An 11,860-nucleotide genomic window follows, 5' to 3' on the forward strand; every position below is an offset into this window, starting at 1 on the left:
AAAAGGTTGTTTGTTGCGGACTCCATGTTAAGACTATGGGGGGAAGGGTGGACAGACTGGCGCAGAAGACTCACAGAAAAGCGGGCTGCAAAGCTGCGCGGTACATTTATTTATATATATTTATTATTATTATTATTATTGACTGTATGTATTAATAAATAAAAAAGTGGAAGGGGAGAAAGAAATATATCCACTTGTTTATTTATTTCACCTTTTATTTAACCAGGGTAGGCAAGTTGAGAACAAGTTCTCATTTACAACTGAGACCCTGACCAAGATGAAGCAAAGCAGTTCGACACATACAACGACACAAGAGTTACACATGGAGTAAAACAAACATACAGTAGAACTAAAGAAAAGACTCATGGTTCGCAATTAATCATAATATTTAAACTACCGATTGACACATTTGAATTAAACTTAAGAGAGAGCGACCATTGATGCAGCTAGAATTGTTGCTGCAGATAGCTAGCCAACATGGCATGGTGTCTTCCCATAGACGGCACTGGACGTAGCCTGGCTGAATGGGGGGGGAACATCGCCTCGTGTTGTCTTCAGAGAGGTGTATCAACAACACACTACTTTTATACTGTGTCGTCACGGTGATCATGGCATGGTGTTGTCTTCTTCACCATAGACGGCACTGGATAGACGGTAGCCTGGCTGAATGGGGGAAACATCGCCTCGTGTTGTCTTCAGAGAGGTGTATCAACAACACACTACTTTTATACTGTGTCGTCACGGTGATCATGGCATGGTGGCTTCCCATAGACGGCACTGGACGTAGCCTGGCTGAATGGGGGGGGGAAACATCGCCTCGTGTTGTCTTCAGAGAGGTGTATCAACAACACACTACTTTTATACTGTGTCGTCACGGTGATCATGGCATGGTGGCTTCCCATAGACGGCACTAGACGTAGCCTGGCTGAATGGGGGGGGAAACATCGCCTCGTGTTGTCTTCAGAGAGGTGTATCAACAACACACTACTTTTATACTGTGTCGTCACGGTGAACATGTTCATAACGACCGTTCTTTGTGATTTCAGGATGCTGCTTTCTTCTTCCGAAGTGGTGAAACCTGGACTTCTCCCATCAACACTTGGGGGGTGTTTTTTTTTTTTGTGAGGAAAATGGTTATTTTGGAGCTTTGGTTCGTTGTAAAGAAGATGAAAGATACAGAAGGCCTGGTTTAATTGGTTTAATTAATAATAAGTTAAATAAGATTTAATTGTCTGTCGCTGTGTTGTCAAAGTGCTTACAGTGCAGGTAGTGCTATGGAATATCTACTGCAGTGGAGGCACTTCTAGCAATACCGCTGACGCTGACCCCCGGTGAACCCTAACCCTGCTTGGGCCAGGCTCTGGAGGCACTTCTAGCAATACCGCTGACCCCTGGTGAACCCTAACCCTGCTTGGACCAGGCTCTGGAGGCACTTCTAGCAATACCGCTGACCCCTGGTGAACCCTAACCCTGCTTGGACCAGGCTCTGGAGGCACTTCTAGCAATACCGCTGACCCCTGGTGAACCCTAACCCTGCTTGGACCAGGCTCTGGAGGCACTTCTAGCAATACTGCTGACCCCTGGTGAACCCTAACCCTGCTTGGACCAGGCTCTGGAGGCACTTCTAGCAATACCGCTGACCCCTGGTGAACCCTAACCCTGCTTGGACCAGCCTCTGGAGGCACTTCTAGCAATACCGCTGACCCCTGGTGAACCCTAACCCTGCTTGGACCAGGACCTGATGGTTTGACTTGACTTCATGATGTCTTTGTGCTAAGGTGCATCTAGTGCAGATAGTGACATAGACTAGCACCTACTGCCCTAAGTGCCCCTTCTGGCACAAGGGTCTAACTAACATCCCACCAACCAAGATCAGTTTTTATTGCAGTTCTCTGCTAGTTTTGCATAGTTGCATTACAAGTAAAAATGAGTTGTGCAAATCTATGCAAAACTGACGGAGGCTTGCTTGTTCTTCCACCTACCTAGTCACCCTCACCCCAAGACCATCCAACTGCCCTGAGCCTCCAGCTACCTGGTCACCCCCACACCATCCCACTGCCCTGAGCCTCCAGCTACCTGGTCAACCCCACACCATCCCACTGTCCTGAGCCTCCAGCTACCTGGTCACCCCAAGACCATCCCACTGTCCTGAACCTCCAGCTACCTGGTCACCCCCACACCATCCCTCTGTCCTGAGCCTCCAGCTACCTGGTCACCCCCACACCATCCCACTGTCCTGAGCCTCCAGCTACCTGGTCACCCCCACACCATCCCACTGTCCTGAGCCTCCAGCTACCTGGTCACCCCCACACCATCCCTCTGCCCTGAGCCTCCAGCTACCTGGTCACCCCCACACCATCCCACTGTCCTGAGCCTCCAGCTACCTGGTCACCCCCACACCATCCCACTGTCCTGAGCCTCCAGCTACCTGGTCACCCCCACACCATCCCACTGCCCTGAGCCTCCAGCTACCTGGTCACCATCCCACTGCCCTGAGCCTCCAGCTACCTGGTCACCATCCCACTGCCCTGAGCCTCCAGCTACCTGGTCACCATCCCACTGCCCTGAGCCTCCAGCTACCTGGTCACCATCCCACTGCCCTGAGCCTCCAGCTACCTGGTCACCATCCCACTGCCCTGAGCCTCCAGCTACCTGGTCACCATCCCACTGCCCTGAGCCTCCAGCTACCTGGTCACCATCCCACTGCCCTGAGCCTCCAGCTACCTGGTCACCATCCCACTGCCCTGAGCCTCCAGCTACCTGGTCACCATCCCACTGCCCTGAGCCTCCAGCTACCTGGTCACCATCCCACTGCCCTGAGCCTCCAGCTACCTGGTCACCCCAAGACCATCCCACTGTCCTGAGCCTCCAGCTACCTGGTCACCATCCCACTGCCCTGAGCCTCCAGCTACCTGGTCACCCCAAGACCATCCAACCCTCCAGCTACCTGGTCACCATCCCTCTGTCCTGAGCCTCCAGCTACCTGGTCACCCCAAGACCATCCCACTGTCATGAGCCTCCAGCTACCTGGTCACCCCAAGAACATCCCACTGTCATGAGCCTCCAGCTACCTGGTCACCCCAAGACCATCCCACTGTCATGAGCCTCCAGCTACCTGGTCACCATCCCACTGCCCTGAGCATCCAGCTACCTGGTCACCCCAAGACCATCCCACTGCCCTGAGCCTCCAGCTACCTGGTCACCCCAAGACCATCCAACCCTCCAGCTACCTGGTCACCCCAAGGCCATCCCACTGCCCTGAGCCACCAGCTACCTGGTCACCCCCAAGACCATCCAACCCTCCAGCTACCTGGTCACCCCAAGACCATCCCACTGCCCTGAGCCTCCAGCTACCTGGTCACCCCCAAGACCATCCCACTGCCCTGAGCCACCAGCTACCTGGTCACCCCCAAGACCATCCAACCCTCCAGCTACCTGGTCACCATCCCACTGCCCTGAGCCTCCAGCTACCTGGTCACCCCCACACCATCCCACTGTCCTGAGCCTCCAGCTACCTGGTCACCCCAAGACCATCCCACTGCCCTGAGCCTCCAGCTACCTGGTCACCCCCACACCATCCCACTGTCCTGAGCCTCCAGCTACCTGGTCACCATCCCACTGCCCTGAGCCTCCAGCTACCTGGTCACCCCAAGACCATCCCATTGCCCTGAGCCTCCAGCTACCTGGTCACCCCAAGACCATCCAACCCTCCAGCTACCTGGTCACCCCAAGACCATCCCACTGCCCTGAGCCTCCAGCTACCTGGTCACCCCCAAGACCACCCCACTGCCCTGAGCCTCCAGCTACCTGGTCACCCCCAAGACCATCCCACTGCCCTGAGCCACCAGCTACCTGGTCACCCCAAGACCATCCAACCCTCCAGCTACCTGGTCACCATCCCACTGCCCTGAGCCTCCAGCTACCTGGTCACCCCAAGACCATCCCACTGCCCTGAGCCTCCAGCTACCTGGTCACCCCCACACCATCCCACTGTCCTGAGCCTCCAGCTACCTGGTCACCATCCCACTGCCCTGAGCCTCCTGCTACCTGGTCACCCCCACACCATCCCACTGTCCTGAGCCTCCAGCTACCTGGTCACCATCCCACTGTCCTGAGCCTCCAGCTACCTGGTCACCCCCACACCATCCCACTGTCCTGAGCCTCCAGCCTCCAGCTACCTGGTCACCCCCACACCATCCCACTGTCCTGAGCCTCCAGCTACCTGGTCACCCCCACACCATCCCACTGTCCTGAGCCTCCAGCTACCTGGTCACCCCAAGACCATCCAACCCTCCAGCTACCTGGTCACCCCCACACCATCCCACTGCCCTGAGCCTCCAGCTACCTGGTCACCCGCACACCATCCCACTGTCCTGAGCCTCTTGTCCTGAGCCTCTTGTCCTGAGCCTCTTGTCCTGAGCCTCTGTCTTGAGCCTCTGTCTTGAGCCTCTGTCCTGAGCCTCTGTCCTGAGCCTGGACCCAGCCTGTCTCCAATCAGACCAACGGTTGACTAGATTTTGGTTTCAGCAGTATTAAAGTGCTTATAGTGCAGGTAGTATATTTTCTCCATCTACTGCAATGTGAGCACTTCCAGTACTGCTGTCTGTGTTGCAGCCCAGCCCAAATGGAAGGACGCCTCTTCAAAACCAACCACCAACTCAAACCACACATCGATCATCGCTGTTCCTCGGTCAGTTTTGCTGCTTTGCATCCTGCTTTTATTAACTAACGTTTTGCTGTGCAAATCCATGCAAAACTGACTCAGCAGTGACTTCACCTCCAGCCGTGATGAACCGTTTTGGGAACGTCTTTCTGGGCCTGTATGATGATACATTTAATGTGGCACTTTTCAGCGACTCAGGCTATTCGAATGGTGTTTTCTAGGAACTATTCTGTAGTTGTCTCTGTTCTGCATCACTTTTTTCAAATGACTCAAAAGATGCTTGACTGGTGGTATTATCTGTTTTAAGTATAAGACCCAATCAGGTTGTATTGTAACTAGAAGTCAGTCCTGGTCAGGTTGGGTTGTAACTGTAGAAGTCAGTCCCTGTCTGGTTGGGTTGTAGCTGTAGAAGTCAGTCCCTGTCTGGTTGTAACTGTAGAAGTCAGTCCCTGTCAGGTTGTAACTGTAGAAGTCAGTCCCTGTTTGGTTGTAACTGTAGAAGTCAGTCCCTGTTGGGTTGTAACTGTAGAAGTCAGTCCCTGTCTGGTTGGGTTGTAACTGTAGAAGTCAGTCCCTGTCTGGTTGGGTTGTAGCTGTAGAAGTCAGTCCCTGTCTGGTCTGGTTGTAACTGTAGAAGTCAGTCCCTGTCTGGTTGGGTTGTAGCTGTAGAAGTCAGTCCCTGTCTGGTTGGGTTGTAACTGTAGAAGTCAGTCCCTGTCTGGTTGGGTTGTAACTGTAGAAGTCAGTCCCTGTCTGGTTGGGTTGTAACTGTAGAAGTCAGTCCCTGTCTGGTTGGGTTGTAACTGTAGAAGTCAGTCCCTGTCTGGTTGGGTTGTAGCTGTAGAAGTCAGTCCCTGTCTGGTTGGGTTGTAACTGTAGAAGTCAGTCCCTGTCTGGTTGGGTTGTAGCTGTAGAAGTCAGTCCCTGTCTGGTTGGGTTGTAACTGTAGAAGTCAGTCCCTGTCTGGTTGGGTTGTAACTGTAGAAGTCAGTCCCTGTTGGGTTGTAGCTGTAGAAGTCAGTCCCTGTTGGGTTGTAACTGTAGAAGTCAGTCCCTGTCTGGTTGTAACTGTAGAAGTCAGTCCCTGTCTGGTTGGGTTGTAACTGTAGAAGTCAGTCCCTGTCTGGTTGGGTTGTAACTGTAGAAGTCAGTCCCTGTCTGGTTGTAGCTGTAGAAGTCAGTCCCTGTTGGGTTGTAACTGTAGAAGTCAGTCCCTGTTGGGTTGTAACTGTAGAAGTCAGTCCCTGTTGGGTTGTAACTGTAGAAGTCAGTCCCTGTTGGGTTGTAACTGTAGAAGTCAGTCCCTGTTGGGTTGTAACTGTAGCTGTAGAAGTCAGTCCCTGTCTGGTTGGGTTGTAACTGTAGAAGTCAGTCCCTGTCTGGTTGGGTTGTAACTGTAGAAGTCAGTCCCTGTCTGGTTGGGTTGTAGCTGTAGAAGTCAGTCCCTGTTGGGTTGTAACTGTAGAAGTCAGTCCCTGTCTGGTTGGGTTGTAACTGTAGAAGTCAGTCCCTGTCTGGTTGGGTTGTAACTGTAGAAGTCAGTCCCTGTTGGGTTGTAGCTGTAGAAGTCAGTCCCTGTTGGGTTGTAACTGTAGAAGTCAGTCCCTGTTGGGTTGTAACTGTAGAAGTCAGTCCCTGTCTGGTTGTAACTGTAGAAGTCAGTCCCTGTCTGGTTGGGTTGTAACTGTAGAAGTCAGTCCCTGTCTGGTTGGGTTGTAACTGTAGAAGTCAGTCCCTGTCTGGTTGGGTTGTAACTGTAGAAGTCAGTCCCTGTCTGGTTGGGTTGTAGCTGTAGAAGTCAGTCCCTGTTGGGTTGTAACTGTAGAAGTCAGTCCCTGTCTGGTTGTAACTGTAGAAGTCAGTCCCTGTTGGGTTGTAGCTGTAGAAGTCAGTCCCTGTCTGGTTGGGTTGTAACTGTAGAAGTCAGTCCCTGTCTGGTTGGGTTGTAACTGTAGAAGTCAGTCCCTGTTGGGTTGTAGCTGTAGAAGTCAGTCCCTGTCTGGTTGGGTTGTAACTGTAGAAGTCAGTCCTGTTGGGTTGTAACTGTAGAAGTCAGTCCCTGTCTGGTTGGGTTGTAACTGTAGAAGTCAGTCCCTGTCTGGTTGGGTTGTAACTGTAGAAGTCAGTCCCTGTCTGGTTGGGTTGTAACTGTAGAAGTCAGTCCCTGTCTGGTCAGGTTGGGTTGTAGCTGTAGAAGTCAGTCCCTGGTTGGGTTGTAACTGTAGAAGTCAGTCCCTGTCCTGGTCAGGTTGGGTTGTAGCTGTAGAAGTCAGTCCAGGTTGGGTTGTAGCTGTAGAAGTCAGTCCCTGTTGGGTTGGGTTGTAACTGTAGAAGTCAGTCCCTGTCTGGTTGTAACTGTAGAAGTCAGTCCCTGTCAGGTTGGGTTGTAACTGTAGAAGTCAGTCCCTGTCTGGTTGGGTTGTAACTGTAAAAGTCAGTCCCGGTCAGGTTGGGTTGTAACTGTAGAAGTCAGTCCCTGTTGGGTTGTAACTGTAGAAGTCAGTCCCTGTTGGGTTGTAACTGTAGAAGTCAGTCCCTGTCCTGGTTGTAACTGTAGAAGTCAGTCCCTGTCCTGGTTGTAGCTGTAGAAGTCAGTCCCTGTCCTGGTTGGGTTGTAACTGTAGAAGTCAGTCCCTGTCTGGTTGGGTTGTAACTGTAGAAGTCAGTCCCTGTCTGGTTGGGTTGTAGCTGTAGAAGTCAGTCCCTGGTCAGGTTGGGTTGTAACTGTAGAAGTCAGTCCCTGTTGGGTTGTAGCTGTAGAAGTCAGTCCCTGTCAGGTTGGGTTGTAACTGTAGAAGTCAGTCCCTGTTGGGTTGTAGCTGTAGAAGTCAGTCCCTGTCTGGTTGGGTTGTAACTGTAGAAGTCAGTCCCTGTTGGGTTGTATCTGTAGAAGTCAGTCCCTGTCTGGTTGGGTTGTATCTGTAGAAGTCTGTCCCTGTCTGGTTGGGTTGTAGCTGTAGAAGTCAGTCCCTGTCTGGTTGTAACTGTAGAAGTCAGTCCCTGTTGGGTTGTAGCTGTAGAAGTCAGTCCCTGTCTGGTTGTAACTGTAGAAGTCAGTCCCTGTCTGGTTGGGTTGTAGCTGTAGAAGTCAGTCCCTGTCTGGTTGTAACTGTAGAAGTCAGTCCCTGTTGGGTTGTAGCTGTAGAAGTCAGTCCCTGTCTGGTTGGGTTGTAACTGTAGAAGTCAGTCCCTGTCTGGTTGGGTTGTAACTGTAGAAGTCAGTCCCTGTTGGGTTGTAGCTGTAGAAGTCAGTCCCTGTCTGGTTGGGTTGTAACTGTAGAAGTCAGTCCCCCAGGTTGGGTTGTAACTGTAGAAGTCAGTCCCTGTCTGGTTGGGTTGTAACTGTAGAAGTCAGTCCCTGTCTGGTTGGGTTGTAACTGTAGAAGTCTGTTGGGTTGTCCCTGTCTGGTTCAGGTTGGGTTGTAACTGTAGAAGTCAGTCCCTGTCCTGGTCAGGTTGGGTTGTAGCTGTAGAAGTCAGTCCTGGTTGGGTTGTAACTGTAGAAGTCAGTTGTCCTGGTCAGGTTGGGTTGTAGCTGTAGAAGTCAGTCCAGGTTGGGTTGTAGCTGTAGAAGTCAGTCCCTGTTGGGTTGGGTTGTAACTGTAGAAGTCAGTCCCTGTCTGGTTGTAACTGTAGAAGTCAGTCCCTGTCTGGTTGGGTTGTAACTGTAAAAGTCAGTCCCGGTCAGGTTGGGTTGTAACTGTAGAAGTCAGTCCCTGTCTGGTTGGGTTGTAACTGTAGAAGTCAGTCCCTGTCTGGTTGGGTTGTAACTGTAGAAGTCAGTCCATGTCTGGTTGGGTTGTAACTGTAGAAGTCAGTCCCTGTCTGGTTGGGTTGTAACTGTAGAAGTCAGTCCCTGTCCTGGTTGGGTTGTAACTGTAGAAGTCAGTCCCTGTTGGGTTGTAACTGTAGAAGTCAGTCCCTGTCAGGTTGGGTTGTAACTGTAGAAGTCAGTCCCTGTCTGGTTGGGTTGTAGCTGTAGAAGTCAGTCCTGGTTGGGTTGTAACTGTAGAAGTCAGTCCCTGTCTGGTTGTAACTGTAGAAGTCAGTCCCTGTTGGGTTGTAGCTGTAGAAGTCAGTCCCTGTCTGGTTGGGTTGTAACTGTAGAAGTCAGTCCCTGTCTGGTTGGGTTGTAACTGTAGAAGTCAGTCCCTGTCTGGTTGGGTTGTAACTGTAGAAGTCAGTCCCTGTCTGGTTGGGTTGTAACTGTAGAAGTCAGTCCCTGTCCTGGTCAGGTTGGGTTGTAGCTGTAGAAGTCAGTCCTGGTTGGGTTGTAACTGTAGAAGTCAGTCCCTGTCCTGGTCAGGTTGGGTTGTAGCTGTAGAAGTCAGTCCAGGTTGGGTTGTAGCTGTAGAAGTCAGTCCCTGTTGGGTTGGGTTGTAACTGTAGAAGTCAGTCCCTGTCTGGTTGTAACTGTAGAAGTCAGTCCCTGTCAGGTTGGGTTGTAACTGTAGAAGTCAGTCCCTGTCTGGTTGGGTTGTAACTGTAAAAGTCAGTCCTGGTCAGGTTGGGTTGTAACTGTAGAAGTCAGTCCCTGTCTGGTTGGGTTGTAACTGTAGAAGTCAGTCCCTGTCTGGTTGGGTTGTAACTGTAGAAGTCAGTCCATGTCTGGTTGGGTTGTAACTGTAGAAGTCAGTCCCTGTCTGGTTGGGTTGTAACTGTAGAAGTCAGTCCCTGTCCTGGTTGGGTTGTAACTGTAGAAGTCAGTCCCTGTTGGGTTGTAACTGTAGAAGTCAGTCCCTGTCAGGTTGGGTTGTAACTGTAGAAGTCAGTCCCTGTCTGGTTGGGTTGTAGCTGTAGAAGTCAGTCCCTGTCAGGTTGTAACTGTAGAAGTCAGTCCCTGTCAGGTTGTAACTGTAGAAGTCAGTCCCTGTCAGGTTGTAACTGTAGAAGTCAGTCCCTGTCAGGTTGGGTTGTAACTGTAGAAGTCAGTCCCTGTCTGGTTGGGTTGTAGCTGTAGAAGTCAGTCCTGGTTGGGTTGTAACTGTAGAAGTCAGTCCCTGTCTGGTTGTAACTGTAGAAGTCAGTCCCTGTCAGGTTGTAACTGTAGAAGTCAGTCCCTGTCAGGTTGTAACTGTAGAAGTCAGTCCCTGTTGGGTTGTAACTGTAGAAGTCAGTCCCTGTCAGGTTGTAACTGTAGAAGTCAGTCCCTGTCTGGTTGGGTTGTAACTGTAGAAGTCAGTCCCTGTCTGGTTGGGTTGTAACTGTAGAAGTCAGTCCCTGTCTGGTTGGGTTGTAGCTGTAGAAGTCAGTCCCTGTCTGGTTGGGTTGTAGCTGTAGAAGTCAGTCCCTGTCTGGTTGGGTTGTAACTGTAGAAGTCAGTCCCTGTCTGGTTGGGTTGTAACTGTAGAAGTCAGTCCCTGTTGGGTTGTAACTGTAGAAGTCAGTCCCTGTTGGGTTGTAACTGTAGAAGTCAGTCCCTGTTGGGTTGTAACTGTAGAAGTCAGTCCCTGTCAGGTTGTAACTGTAGAAGTCAGTCCCTGTCTGGTTGGGTTGTAACTGTAGAAGTCAGTCCCTGTCAGGTTGGGTTGTAGCTGTAGAAGTCAGTCCCTGTCTGGTTGGGTTGTAACTGTAGAAGCCAGTCCTGGTCAGGTTGGGTTGTAACTGTAGAAGTCAGTCCCTGTCAGGTTGGGTTGTAGCTGTAGAAGTCAGTCCCTGTCTGGTTGAGATGTAGCTGTAGAAGTCAGTCCCTGTCTGGTTGGGTTGTAACTGTAGAAGTCAGTCCCTGTCTGGTTGGGTTGTAACTGTAGAAGTCAGTCCCTGTCTGGTTGGGTTGTAACTGTAGAAGTCAGTCCCTGTCCTGGTCAGGTTGGGAGGGGTGTCAGTGCTGTTACTCTGAAGGTATTGCACTTGTCCCGGCCTGTTTAGGATTGAGGAGATGGTGCTCCTACTCTTTGAACCTGCTAAAGCAGTAACTGCTTGATGCATGTTTGAAATGAATGAATGAAACCTATATTTACCAAAAATGAGACTTGTATGTTTTCTGTCTCATGATTCTGTTTTTTTTCTAGATTATTTTTTAATGAATGAAGAGGTAATTTTCTAAATTGTAGATTGATTGTCAGAGCTTAAATGTGTCCGTCCATATGGTGAGGAATTGTTTCATGCTGTGGTTTTGTCTCAAATAAAGTTTCCATGTAAATTAGCTTCTGGTTTCCATTGTGCTTTGATTTGAAATGTGTAGATGTGATTGGATGTAAAGGCTGCTTCTCGAGATGTGATTGGATGTAAAGGCTGCTTCTCGAGATGTGATTGGATGTAAAGGCTGCTTCTCGAGATGTGATTGGATGTAAAGGCTGCTTCTCGAGATGTGATTGGATGTAAAGGCTGCTTCTCGAGATGTGATTGGATGTAAAGGCTGCTTCTCGAGATGTGATTGGATGTAGGGGTGGTGGGATGTTCAGATATATTTTATCTCAAAATGCCTTTAATCTTCGAACGGGAGATACTTTGATGGAGGCAGGTAGCCTAGTGGTTAAGAGTGTAGAGGAGGCAGGTAGCCTAGTGGTTAGAGTGTAGAGGAGGCAGGTAGCCTAGTGGTTAGACTGTAGAGGAGGCAGGTAGTCTAGTGGTTAGACTGTAGAGGAGGCAGGTAGTCTAGTGGTTAGACTGTAGAGGAGGCAGGTAGTCTAGTGGTTAGACTGTAGAGGAGGCAGGTAGTCTAGTGGTTAAGAGTGTAGAGGAGGCAGGTAGTCTAGTGGTTAGAGTGTAGAGGATGCAGGTAGCCTAGTGGTTAGAGTGTAGAGGAGGTAGGTAGTCTAGTGGTTAGAGTGTAGAGGAGGCAGGTAGCCTAGTGGTTAGAGTGTAGAGGAGGCAGGTAGCCTAGTGGTTAGAGTGTAGAGGAGGCAGGTAGCCTAGTGGTTAGAGTGTAGAGGAGGCAGGTAGCCTAGTGGTTAGAGTGTAGAGGAGGCAGGTAGCCTAGTGGTTGGAGTTTTGGGCCAGTAACCGAAAGGTTGCTAGATTGAATCCCTGAGCTGACAAGGTAAAAATCTGTCCTTCTTCCCTTGAACAAGGCAGTTAACCCACTGTTCCTAGGCCAGTTAACCCACTGTTCCTAGGCCAGTTAACCCACTGTTCCTAGGCCAGTTAACCCACTGTTCCTAGGCCAGTTAACCCACTGTTCCTAGGCCAGTTAACCCACTGTTCCTAGGCCAGTTAACCCACTGTTCCTAGGCCAGTTAACCCACTGTTCCTAGG

The 11,860-nt window shown here is 50.7% G+C and overlaps 1 long non-coding RNA gene across 1 annotated transcript; it reads left to right on the plus strand.

The window, feature by feature from the left end:
- Positions 1-8,076: 8,076 nt before the first annotated feature.
- LOC135568558 (uncharacterized) lies at positions 8,077-10,808 on the plus strand. The gene is made up of 2 exons (XR_010462684.1): positions 8,077-8,118; positions 8,217-10,808. It is a non-coding gene; the product is annotated as an uncharacterized LOC135568558 (long non-coding RNA).
- Positions 10,809-11,860: the final 1,052 nt, after the last annotated feature.

The sequence above is a fragment of the Oncorhynchus nerka genome, unplaced genomic scaffold (genome assembly GCF_034236695.1).
Source record: "Oncorhynchus nerka isolate Pitt River unplaced genomic scaffold, Oner_Uvic_2.0 unplaced_scaffold_1489, whole genome shotgun sequence".
NCBI lineage: Eukaryota > Metazoa > Chordata > Actinopteri > Salmoniformes > Salmonidae > Oncorhynchus > Oncorhynchus nerka.